The sequence below is a fragment of the Kogia breviceps genome, chromosome 11, assembly GCF_026419965.1.
Source record: "Kogia breviceps isolate mKogBre1 chromosome 11, mKogBre1 haplotype 1, whole genome shotgun sequence".
In the NCBI taxonomy this organism is placed as follows: domain Eukaryota; kingdom Metazoa; phylum Chordata; class Mammalia; order Artiodactyla; family Physeteridae; genus Kogia; species Kogia breviceps.
In genome coordinates this window covers 30,039,203-30,052,982 of record NC_081320.1, presented here as the reverse complement: position 1 = coordinate 30,052,982, position 13,780 = coordinate 30,039,203, and the positions used below count along the sequence as shown (strand labels likewise).

Below are 13,780 nucleotides of genomic sequence, written 5' to 3'. Positions count from 1 at the left end.
TGTTCGTAGCTTTCCATCCCGGCCTGACCATATTCCCGTTCCCAGTCCCATCCAAACTGCTTTCCTTTGGGATCTGACGGACTGAAAAGGTAGAAGGTAGTCTCCTGAAACCCAGAATTGGTCAGTGAGTTCTGCCTAACCTGTAAGCAGTCATCTCCTTCCTCAGCTTCCTTGCTGACCCAGAGATTAGACGACTATTTGCTAAATAACTATTATGAATATGTCAATCCTGTCGTACTGTAATCCCCTCCAAAGGAAAAACACTTCACATGGTGATGGAAAGCAGTTTCCCCGTAGTTTGAAGGAAAATGTTTTAAATTACTAATTGGATGTAGATTTAAAGATAAGTCGACCTTTGAGGATTTGATTCGTATCTGAAAACCCTGATGTGCAAGAAAATTGTTTAATTTTTTTTCTAATCTTTAAATTAATTTCTATCCAACCTAAGTTCCTTTCCCATCCAGCTGTCAGGAAATTTCAGTCTTCATTATGTTGGAGGCTCCCTTTTCTCCAAGCAGTAAAATGATCCAGGGAGCAGAGGCATTGCCAATGCAAGAGGAGTCTTCTCTGGGCTTTAGACATTGGTAATGCTTCCCACTGAAATGTCTCTTGCTGAAGTTCGCAGAATCCCTTCAAGAGTGGTGCCACTGCTGCTTTGAAGTTTACGTATGAGGTACAAGAATCTTGGCAAAGCTGGGAGCCACTGTTGTAGGCTTCCACCTAGCCAACACTTGATATCCAGCCACCTCCTGGAACACTGATAGAATGGGGCAAAGACCCCTGCTCTTCTAAGAACTCCCTACCCCTCATCTTCTACCTCCTTCCTCTCTCTGGGGAATCGTCCCCTCTTCCCTCTTTTGCAGTCCAGGACCATCTGTTTCCTCTTAGGACCTTATTTTCAGAAGGACATCTGATTTCATCTCTTCATGAATTGTTTTTTAAAAGACAGGAGAACGTGTTGACTTCAGGCAGCTTATATCCTCGGCCCTTCCAAAAGTCCTGCAAGAAGGAAATATCAGGGTCCTGACTACCTGCTTGAAATAAAGGAGGGGAAAAAAACTGGGAGAACAAACTCATTAATATTTCAATACATTGCCTCTCTTTAGGAGGATCAAGATTGTCAAGAGACCCCTTCAGGGAAATTTTGACCTGCATCTGCTACTTTTTCATCTTGCTGTTTGAATCTTTTTTTTTCATACTATGTAACTAAATCTTTTCAAATGTCTATTTCTTTCACTGTGTCAGTCAAAACAGCCATCTATCTCAGAACATCGTTTTTCTCTGCAATGTGTATATACAATTGCTCATGTGAGTTAAACTATGATAAGTTATTTATGTTTGCATAGGCGACATCATTGCCCACATGGAATGGGCATCATTGCCCACAGTAGGCACTCACTATTCAGTGTGTGAAAGACAAAAAAGTCCTTTTAAGCCTAAACTTTTCGTTTGGACTCAGCTCTTTTGATCTTTGTCCGTTCAGTTCTTTTCTCTATTTTCTTAATGTGTACACTATATTCAAGATGCAGTCTTAGGCAGTAAGTATAAAAATATCAATAAAGAGAGGTTCTTGCTTTCCAGGAACTCATACATCAGCTTTCTATAATTTAGGGTTTTTGAAATGCTCTGTAGCAACTTTAATTTTTAGTGCTATCTATTTTCTTTTCATTTCAGATAGAGTTTATTTTACTTACCTAGCAAAAGTGGAGACCTTCAAACTTTTACTCCAGTACTTATACCTTTAACATTTCAGGCAACTCTTGCAGTGCTTTGGTGATTCCAGTTACTTTTGTAGGTTTGCGGCTCTTCCAGAGATGTGAAGATTTTCCATAGTCCTCATACTTTGGTGTGATTTGGAATCATCTAGAAAGGTTAAAATTGCAGATTCCACAGCTCCACCTAAAATAGTCAGTAGATAATGAAGTGGATCCCAGGAATATGCATTTTTAACCAGCACTGCTGGTGATTCTGTTGCTACAGACACAATGCAATGGGCAGGTATTGGACTGTTCACTGGGTATGACAGGGAACAGAAAGAAGGGCTTTCCCACTATGTTTATAGTCTTGTGGGAATGATAGTCCCACAACAAAAATCAGGTAAACAAGATAACGACACATTATAGTAAATGAGATGAAGGAATTGAGCAGTTGGTTGAGATAGAGCAAATGGGAATGGTTGCTCTTTTCTCTTCACCTTTATTCCTTTCTTTCTTGATGCCTTAATGATTCATAATGGAAATTTGAAATAAATTTCACACTGTTCATATTTATTGAATAAAGATTTTGCATTTAACCAGCTCGGAGTGTTAAAATCAAGAAAGTTTAACCTGCCACATCTTTCTGTCAAAGGCAGTTGCTTTTCCATTCTGTGCTTTCTCAGTTGCCTTGTTCAAGTAGCCTGTAATAATAAAAAAAAATAAAATAAAAAAAGAAATGTCCCAACTCCCAAAAGGTTCAAATATGCCAACAAAAGTAAAACTTCCATTTCTTAAATCATCATCTTTCCACTTACTAAAACATTAGATCTTTTCTTCGTAGTTTGACTAGGGAACTAGCAGTATTTGCAAGAGCCATATTCAAGGGGTTTGGAAGTCTTGCTTGACTCCCTCATGGTGACCACGTTGACTAGGCAGCAGAAAGCATCTGATTCATCTGTACCAACAAAGAATCGTGTGTCATTCTGTTCTATACTTTTCTATAATATAGGAAGAGACTGTGTAAAGAGCAGATGTCTGGACTTGTACAGGACTTTTGATCCTTTATAGCATTACAGCTGTCGCACAGTAGAACATCGCCAGAGTTGGCCGGAAGTCTGCCCTGAAAGTATGATTCCAGACATGTCAAGTGTTTTAGGATATATCAGATGACTGAGAGTGCATTTACCCTTTACTACTTCTCCATAGAAAGTAGCTTTGGGTTTGGAGGTAAACTTTCTAACTCCTAACTAATCTTACTAGAGAAAGTAAGACTTCTAAGCTTTCTCTGTCCTCTCCACTTCCTGATTGCATTTTAGCCTATTCCTCTCTAGCTGGTATTTGGGAAGAGCAAAGAACAACTCAGATGTCTTGAGAAGCAGAGATATGGGATTTATCCACTAAATAATATTTCATAAGCATTCGTTAACTGTCAGGTGCTATGCTAGGCACCTGGAATACAGTGGTGAGCAAAACAGTCATGATGTCTGTGCTCACAGACGTTGCAGTCTCGTGAAGGTGTCAGTCAAAAACACTCAAAATAAGTATGAAATTGCAACAGTGATCAAATCTGTGAAGGATAGGCACAAGGTAACTTCGGATCCAGAATAAAGAGGCTTGACTTTATCAGGGAAATGAGAAAAATGAGCTAAAATCTGAAGGCTGTAAAGCAATTAACTGGATTAAGACTGTAAGAAAGTGCCTTCCAAGGAGAGAGCAGCATGTAGCAGGAAGGAGCATGGAAAGAAGGAAATTGTCAGAGAAGGCCAGCAGGAGCAGAGAAAGGAAGAGGAAGCACGGTGTGATTTGAAGCTAGTGAAAGAGGCCGTGTTCAGTTTTTTCTATATCCTTAGAGCAATAAGAAGCCACTGAAGCTTTCTTTTCTTTCTTGTTTTTTGTTTGTGTGTTTGTTTGTTGAGGGGGGTACGAAAGAGAGGTGAGGAAGAGGCTAGGGAGATGAGGGCAAGAATGACCTGATCAAATTTATGTGTGAAAGGATGATTTTGGGTGCAATGTAAGAAAAGATTGGAGAGAGAACTAGTAAATGAGTTTAGGAAGGTATTGAATTGATTTGAATGAGCTATTATGAAAGCTTGGAATGGTGATGAGAGAGAGAAAAGCGGATTTAAGAGATATTTAAGAGGCAGAATTGACAGGAGCTGATGATGAACGAAATATAGGAGGGAGGTGAGGCGTGAAGGGTTAGTCCTAGGTTTCTGAGTGCAACTGAAGAGACGGTGATGCCAGTCACTAAAATAGGGAACAGGCCAATAGGCCCAGATTTGTTGGGGGAAAATAGTTTGATTAGGGGTATACTAAGTTTTGAGGTGCCACTGAATATCCAACAGGCCACTGTAAAGACTGGTACGGAGCTAAGAGAGGAGGTCTGAGTGGAGACGTACGAGTGAGAGGTGTTTCCACATAGTTAGTAATTACAGCTGTGGGAGTAGGGGCGTTGTCCTCACGAGGGAACATTGGGTGAGAAGGGGAGAGTGGGTAGCCCCAGTGTCGAGGAACTGCCCAACTTTCTGACTGACTATAGGAGGGCGAAGCTGCGTAGGAGACCAAGAAGAAATAGTGAGGAAGGCAGGGAGAGAGAACTTCTCAGAAATAGAGGGAGTGGGCAATAACGTCAGTTACAACTTGAGAGGTTAAGTAAGATGAGGACTAAAAACGCCTGATGATTTAATCACATGGAAGTCACGGTGCACCTTCAAGCTGTGTTAGAGAAGTGACAGTGCTGGCAACCAGGTTGAAGTGGGTTGATAGGGGTGAGGAAACGGAGTTAACAAGTCTGAGAGGTTATATCGTGACTAGAGAAGGGATTCAGTGAGTTTTGGTTTTTGGAGCTTATGGACATAAACAGAAAATATTGATTAATACAAGATGGTTTAAATGAATGATGCAATGAGTGAAACAATCCATAGTGTCCCAAAGAAAAAAAGCAATTTTGAAGACTTGCAGTCATTTGTAGAGCTAACATATCATCCTTACTGTGTACTAAACACTCATGCGTATGCTGTACATGTGTGCATGTGTCAGTCCTTCCAACAACCCGATGAGGTAGATGGTATTATTGTCCTATTTGATATCTAAGGAAACTGGAGCATGGAGCATAGACAGGGTAAGTTATCCCACATCATAAATCTGGTGAATGACAGAGCCAGGATTTGGACCCAGGTAGTCTGATCAGTCTGAGTCTGTGGTCTCACCACCCCACCAGACAACCTCAGTGTCTGCAGTACTACCTCTGCCACATAATGTTATATAATGTCCAGGGTGGCTAGGGTACCATATGACTCCTATCCCTGGCAAGGGCTTCTGGGGATCTGAAGGTGGATAAGACCTCAATACTATGAATATGATTTATGTCTAAAGGCCAGAGTTTAGACGTAAATTGTTTCTTCAATTGATTACTTAATGGTGAGCAGAAAGACAGCATGACTTCAACAAGAAGAGAGCATGCCCAAATCGTTTATTATAGTCCTTAATAGGATGAATAAGGATTTTGACAAAGTGGACCCAGGCGATAGAGTTAAAATTTTTTTAAGATTCATTAAATCTTTAACCTGAGATTTCCTTCCGGGTTAGGAAAAAATTCAATGATTTGAAGATTGTATTTATGTAAGATCCAGTTAACTGAGGATCCACTGTAAAGATGTTTCGAAAACTAGGATTTTTGACATTTATTTTTCTTATATTTAGTCACTGGATAGGACATAAAGGAATTCAATAATCTCTTTCAAGTAGCTTATCGACCATCACCATTTTAATAACTTCTTAGACTTTTCAAGTAAAAAAAAAAAGTCTGGAAAATTTTAATACTGCATTGAAATACTTAGAAATAAAAGAACCTGTGAAGCTATGTTTCAAATTTATATGTTTCAGGTCAGATTCTCGTCCTTATGAAATAGTCAAACAGCCTCGCCATGCACCAGAAGAATATAAACCAAAGCAGGGGGAGATTGATCTTGGTACTACCTACAAATGGCATCTTAATTCTTGTAAAGTGCAGCGTGTGGCAATAGCTCGGCCTTTGGAGAGACAAGTTAAAAAAGGGAAGTTGGATACTGTCCCGACCTATAAAGGTAACTTGCCATTTCAAAAACTAAAGAGCCAAAAACCAAAAACTTTACTTCCAGCTTTGAGATCTAACATCAGATCATGATTTTGGTGTATTGCCAAACTTAAGTCTCTGTGGCTTAGGAAAAAACTTTTTTCTCTGTTGTCTAAATAGTATTGTATATGAGAAAAAAGCAGACTATTTGCTTGATGGAGAGTTAAGAGACCTGGATTCCTGTCCAAATTCAGCCACTTAATTAGTTTTCTCTATCTCAAACCATGAAAACAAAGGATACCACTGAACAAGCATTATGTCATATTTGTCACATTATGCCACATTTAGTCGGCACTGTTCCTTTCCTTCCATCCCAGCATGAGTTGAAACTTTACTGAGCATACTGGAGCCTTTGAGAAAGTCAAATAAAGAGCAACCCTCTTCTCCATTGAAGTTCTGAACCAAACGATAAAGCAAAAGAGTTAGCAGGTAGAGAACCAAAATACTCCCTTTATACTGACAAAGGCTGGAGTAGAGGGTGAAGCTTGCATCTGTTAGCAGATGGTCCCTGATACTGAACCTCAGAATACAATAGGTTTGTCCACCCAGTGAGACAGTGTTGGAGCACCACCTAGGCAACCTGCTCCTCCAAGACTTCCAGCATGGAATACCTTCTGCCTCCTGGCAACTGACTTGGAAGAGTAAGGACTGTACAACGTATGACCAGTTTCTTCCCAAAAATCAATCTGATTATATAATAGTCTGTTGCTTTTTGGCAGGGGGTGGGGTCCTTTAGTTTTAAACAATAGGCTCTCTTGTTAGTTCATATTTTTTCTGTATTTTTTTTGTTGTTAATAATGTAATTGCATATTTAGGCTTAAAGCCTTTTCACTAGTTATGTGATATAACTGAATGGGTATGTCCTAATATAAAACCCTTTTGTACGAGTGATGCCATCCACGATAAAAGTCATGATTTATACGTTAAACCGGTAATAACAGAATACATACTTTTTCTTTAAATGTCACTCTTACCAGTTTAATGGGTCACTAAAGTATATGGTATCAGTATGCTGTGATCTATATGTCAGCCCAGGAAGGAGATCGTACAAAGAACACATTTTTAAGACAATGCACATGGTGAACAAATATATTGTTATAATCTAATATAGCATATAGTAATTGCTAAGATATGTATTTATTGGTATGCAGAGGAGATAGTGTATTGTGTAATAATTTGACATAAAAGATAATTGGTGAACCATCTGTACTAGGTCTTTTAAACAACCATAGTAAGATTTTCTTTTCTTTTTTTTTCCCCACAAAGTCTTTTTAAAAATACAATAGTGATATTCCTTGATGCTGTGACTATTTACATATGAGACACACACATACACAGTAACACTAGTTCTGGCTTCTCATTACCTGGGTTTCCTATAGATTCCTGTACGTCCACTCCCGTAATACAGTGTTGAGGATTCCTGGGTTCCTTCTAGCCTTCTCTCTCCTCATCTTCCCTAGTGAGGAAAAGTGATTCTTGTATTTCCAGGTTTTCAGGCATGAGACAACAAATACTAAGGGCTGAGGGAATAATTCGTCGTTCTGCGTGATGATTGTACTGCAGGCTTTGTACATACCTACTGCAGGACAGGTCCATAGCTGAAGAGAAATCACAATGGGAAGAGACTCTCTCTCACTGTCACCTAAGAATTAGGGAACAGAGCAAAGGCAGAAATGGGGTATGATTAAAAACAAGAACGAAAAACTCTATAAGATGGTGAGAAGGGTGACATCTAGATTCTGGAGATGTGGTTCTGTGAAACTGGTGGCTCTTAGACAAACATACCTGCCCCTAGCAGCCTTGCTTTAGAAAGTCATTCAGATTAAAATGTAGATAATGAAAATAGGTCAGTATTTGATTTGATACTTTTTAGGGATGACTCTTCTGTGTGCTGGGCACTATAAGGAATAGAGATCTGAATTGAGCATCGTTGTTGACATTTAGAAACTTTATAGTTGAGTTGAGAAAAAAAGAGCAGTAATAGCCTGAAGAATTAAATAGTCAAAGAGAAATCAAAATATGAGGTATCACAAGAAGAGGCAAATAATTCACTAGAAAATTAACGGAACAATTAGGACTTCAAACAGACTAAGCAAGATATCACTCCAGGCTAGTCTGGGAATGCGTCACAGACTAGTAAGTATTGATATATAGAAAGAGGAGGGGGCTTCCCTGGTGGCGCAGTGGTTGGGAGTCCGCCTGCCGGTGCAGGGTACGCGGGTTCGTGCCCCGGTCCGGGGGGATCCCGCGTGCCGCGGAGCGGCTGGGCCCGTGAGCCATGGCGGCTGAGCCTGAGCGTCCGGAGCCTGTGCTCTGCAGCGGGGGAGGCCATAGCAGTGGGAGGCCCGCGTACCGCAAAAAAAAAAAAAAAAAAAAAAAGAAAGAGGAGGGATATCCAAAAAGCTAGGATGAGGTGAGCAAAAAAATCATAAAGCCAGAAAGATAAGAGGGTTGTTCAGTGAACATGGTGGGAACCAGAGAATTTCAGGATCTGAGAGATTGGTGTATAGTTCCAAAAATGTAGGTTGAGATCAGATTGTGAAGTCTTGGTTGTCAGACTGAGGCGCTTAACGTTTTTCTAGTAGCCAGTAAAAATTTTTCAGTTCTGCTACCAGATAGGACATAGCAGATGGCAGAAAGCCATTACTTCCACTGAAACAGCTTAAAAACATACATAAATTTTTAAAAATCTCTTTTTAATGGAAGCAAAGAACTAAAATTACAGAGACAGGGGAGCCCTTCCTAGATGAGCTGAGATGGCCAACTGTGTACTTCTCTGGGAGCATTTGTCAGGTCTAGGCCAAGGCTGAAGATTAGGGTAGCATCAGCAGTGGGACTCTCGTAGGGGAAGGGAAACCAGCGGAGCACCTGACATGTAGGCCAGTGTGACCAACCGGAATCTGTAAATACCCCTGATGTGTGGCTGGTTTTCCTTGCGGGATGTCTGCTGAGTCATTAGGGGGCATGGTAGGCTAGAGGACTGAACCTTCTAATCATCAAATCATGTTTAAAAGGAAGCTAACTAACAGAACATTGGTTTCCCAAGGGCAAAACCAATTTTCTATGGTAGAAAAAAATGTTTATGAGAGCTGAAAAAAAAATCATGTTTTAAATTTTTAAACGAGATTTAGAAAATTTGTTACAGGAAATCAGGATTTTTGTTTTTAAATTTTATTTATTTATTTATGGCCGCACTGGGTCTTCTTTTCTGTGCGCGGGCTTCCTCTAGTTGCGGCGAGCGGGGGCCACTCTTCATCGCGGTGTGTGGGCCTCTCACTGTCGCGGCCTATGTTGTTGAGAAGCACAGGCTCCAGACGTGCAGGCTCAGTAGTTGTGGCTCATGGGCCCAGCTGCTCCGCGGCATGTGGGATCTTCCCAGACCAGGGCTCGAACCCTTGTCCCCTGCATTGGCAGACAGACTGTCAGCCACTGCACGACCAGGGAAGCCCCAGGAAATCAGGATTTTAAAACCCATTTTGTATTAATATTTTAACCAAGATTGTTCTTTAATATGCATTCTGAGAGTTGCATAATGTACATTCCCATCCGAACTCTTTTAATCCAAACATACTTTCTGGTAGCTTGTTGCCTCAATCTACTATCATTTGTACATGTGTTTATAATTATGGCAATTATAGGGTTATTCATATATGAGTTATTTATAAGTGCTTTAGGACTAATAGAACACCATTGAAAATGATACATGCATGATACATGCATTCTTTTCATTGAAAATGATACATGGATTCTTTTTTCAAGAAAACAGTATTTTTTTTCCTTAGATTTCAAGGCATCTGCATAGTGTACCCTGAGTCAAGTTTTGGTTGGCAGTGTCAAGATGGCTGCACTGCTCCTCGCTGTGTTCAAGTTAGAAAGAGGCATTGTGGTGTGACAAGTAAAGGCTCTGTGGCTTGGGAATCAAAGCACCTGTGTTCAAGTTTCAATGACACCAGTTTCTACTTGTGCCATCCTAGGTAAGTGACTCTTGTCTTTGAGGCTCAGTGTCTTCATTTGTAAAAGAATTACGTGCTCTGCCTACCTCTCAGAAGTTTTGCTCTGAGCATCAGGTCATGTGATACAACATAATGCGTAAACTAAAAGTGCTAACCAAATGTCAGAGATTATTAATAAGTCACTCAGTCTCTTTCCGTACCTGTTTCTCTGTTTTCAAATTAGGAGAATTACCTACTCAATACTCACTTTCTGTCCTGTAGCAAGGACTGTAAAATAACCTAATCTGCTTCGAGCTTCCGAGTAGTATGATTTCTGAGACGAGACTTGCCCTCTAAAGCTTCACAAGCACCCTAGAAGTTGTTACAGAGAATGGAGAGCTTGGATGGGGGGGAATAATGTGTTTCGAATGACAGTACTTCCAAAAAGGGAAAAGCACTTGCGAGAGTAGTTTAAGGAATGACTGACAGCTCTGAAGAAAATTTTCACGGTTACCGCAGGTAATTATGCACCTAATTGCTGCTCCCAGAATCACGATGCAGAAGAAGAATCAGGCTTGGTATGGGCACAATTATGTCCTCCTCCTCCTCCAGTGTGAAGAGAAATGCCAAGAAGGGAAGGAGGGAAGGAATGGTGCCATTAAGTGAAGTAGAAAGAACAGACTGCAATTATAAATGCTGAGACTTTCCTAATGAATTAAACTCTTAGTGGGTGTTTTTTCTTTGATCAATGATGCATTATGGGATAATATGATTTATTTTATCTTTTTAGTCTTTAGTAGCTTTAGAACTGTTTCAAAATATATACTTAACTGAGAACAAGTCCATCAACATTTGGTTAAAATATTTTTCATTATGTGGAAGTAGTTTGTTTTTATTTACTTTCGTACTAATTAGGGAAAATTATGTTGACTTGATATATTAGTCATATTAATAGAGCATCATTAAATGAATTTTCATGAAATCATTTCTGCAACAGATCTTCTCTGGAAAAGATTAAAGAATAAAGTATTTTCCAGGTTAAGCTCTACATAATACACACACACACAAACACACACACAGAGTCACACAACATTTTAACAGCACTGGAAACTAGTAATATTATTATTTAACCATCTGCCAGATTTAGAATGAATTTCCACTAAGCCAAACTTGGATAAATCGGATGAAGGAAGGAGGGCATTTGGAGACAAAATTTCCACCCCCACCCCATCCCATCTCCATCCTGTCTCCCTGCATGTCCTTGTTGTGGAGAATGAGAGCACAGAATGAGACAGAAAGGCTTTGTAGTTTATAAACCCTGCAGGGACAACAACGCTAAGAGTGCACCCTGATGTAAACCGTGGACTTTGGGTGAATGATTATGCTGTGTTAATGTCAAGTCACCCATTGTGACACATGTACCCTCTGGTGCAGGCTATTAATAGTGGCAGGCTGTGCATCTGTGGGGGCAGGAGGTACAGGGTTACTCTCTGTACTCTCCACTCAATTTTGTTCTGAACCTAAAACTGCTCTAAAAAACAAAGAATATTAAAAAAACAAAGACTGCATGGCAGGAAGAAAGGAGGGGAGTGTTCACCAGTCAGAGGTTGGGAAGCCCGTACCCCAGCCCTTGAATACATCAGATTTAGACTTCCTTTCATACAAAACTATCTAAGGCCCTGTCTGAGAATCGCTGTGTGAGAGGAGTCTGGTAATATGAAGCGAAGAGGAGACCTCAGAACATTAATCAGAGAAGGGGAAGGTGAACCTTGTCATCATAAGTTAGCAAACTTCAAAAAGGCTGTTTAAAAAGAGTGCTGATAATGTACCTTTCAAAGGGTCACAGTGTCCAATAAAACATGAAGAAACGTCCATTTTGTTAAGGCTTTAGCTTTTCTTCTCTCTCCACTCATTGGTGTTTTACATGGATGGGTAGAGTTTCACCCCATGTCACAGACCTAGGACTTTCACCAATGTCGCCCCTCCCCATCCTCCCCTTCAACAGGGCACACAGTTTGATAGCTGCCAGGGCTATCTCTCCATCACCTCCAATGTCCCCATCAGTTCTTCTTTATTTGTAGCCATTATGGAACTATAATGACCAATGACACAGATTTGGAGCAACTGGAACACTCGTATGTCGTTAGTGGGAACAGCCACTTTGGAAAACAGTTTGCTAGTTTCTTATAAACATGCACATACCATGTAAGCCAGCAAATCCACTCCTTGGTATTTATCAAAGAAGAATGAAAACTTAGTTTTACATAAAAGCCTGTATGTGAATGTTTATAGAATTTTATTCATAATCACCCCACGCTGGAAACAACCCCTAGGTCTTTTAACTGGAAAAATGATACACCTCTATAGTATACCCATACCAAGCCAATTCAAGGAACAAACTGTTGATTCACCCAATATCATGCATGAATCTTAAATGTCTTTTGGTCAGTGAAAGAAGCCTCAAAGGCCACATAATGTATGATCCCACTCGCATGAAACTCTGGAAAAGGTAAAATTATATGGACAGAAAATAAATAAATGCCAGGGGGTGGGGGGTGGAGAAATTATTGACCACCAAGAATCAAGATAAGGGAATCTGCGAGGTGATGGAACCGTTATGTAAGAAACTGTGCTGGTCGACAAACAACTCTGAATTTGTCAAAACTCTTAGAACTGTAAACCACAGAGGCAATTTGACTGCATGTAAAATTATAAAAACCATCACCAGGAGGTGGGGAGACTGCAAGGAGGAATGCAGACTGTGATAAATGAGGATGACTGTACTGCGAATGAATCACATAACCAAACTGCAGGGGGTGGGAAGGAATGGGATGACCTAAGTCACTCTGGAAGTGGGTTCTCACTGGACACCATAAGGCAGTAGACAAAAAGAATACTATACAAATACTGTACTCTAGTTGGTAATTTCTTGTTTTGCTTTCACAGGGGTATGTGTTAGCAGCTCTGAAACTACATGTATAATAAGGTCAAACCAAGAAAATATATTGCAGATAATGAAAGCCAGGCTTCTCCCTGTCAGAGAAAGAAGTTGACAAACAAGAAAAAGGTATGGACTATAATAATGACCCTATGTGCTGGAATGGCATTCAAGGTTTCAGTATGAATGCATAGATACAGGAAAAAAAAATTGTGTGTGTGCGTGCACATGCACGCATATTCAAGGATTAGTGTATACGCAGTCAACCTTTTAACCCTCCCAATGGCCAAAGCTAGACTGCTTTGAGCAACAAAATAATGATAGTGTTGGATTTCAACCCCTAAATATATATCTAGATACAGATATCTAGATATAGATATCTATAGATATCTATAACTATATCTAGATATATAGATATATATGCATCCCCTGGAGTCTATATGGATATACATAAAGTGCATAAATGGGGAAGAAGGGACAACTCTTCCCTTCCAAAGGATTCCAATTAGCAGAAGTAGAAGGAACGAAGAAAATAGAAGGTCACGATTAGAACAACTTCGTAATAATTGTTGTAGGCACAATCCACGGTGGATGCTAACATTAAGGGATAGTATTTTAAGAAGAAGCAGAATATTTGTACAGTGTCAAAGTATTGTCTCTAAAATAAGTATTTATTTATTACAAAGAGAAAAATAGTAACTTAATAGACAGGAAACTTGGCAGAAACTACCTGAACCAAGGATCAAGTCACTAGTAATAGGACTTATTGACATATTGTTCCCCCTGTTAGTATGTATTAAGAAGGGCAATAATGCATAACCTCACTCTAATCTTGAGAAAACACTAGATAACCCCAGATTGAGGGACATTCTACAAAACCTGTAGCCAGTGTCATGGTCAAAAGCGTCAAGATCATGAAAGACAAGAAGAAATTGAGGAAGCATCACAGATTGGAGGAGGCTAGAGAGGCAAGGCAACAAAACACAATGTGGGATCCTGGATTAGACCTTGGGCAGAATAAAGGACAATAGTGGAAAAATGGTAAAATCGCAAAATGTTGATATGTAAAAGCCAGAATATTTGGGATTTCATCACACTG

At 39.9% G+C, this 13,780-nt stretch overlaps 1 long non-coding RNA gene across 4 annotated transcripts in view; it reads left to right on the top strand.

Annotated features, from left to right (window-relative positions):
• The window catches only part of LOC131765117 (uncharacterized), a 112,643-nt gene that overhangs the window by 824 nt on the left and 98,039 nt on the right, over positions 1-13,780 (top strand). For all 4 annotated transcript variants that reach the window (XR_010835437.1, XR_010835434.1, XR_010835435.1 and 1 more), the window contains exons 2-4: positions 5,583-5,782; positions 9,594-9,785; positions 12,690-12,810. This is a non-coding gene — a long non-coding RNA (uncharacterized lncRNA). The remainder of the gene's footprint in view (positions 1-5,582; positions 5,783-9,593; positions 9,786-12,689; positions 12,811-13,780) is intronic.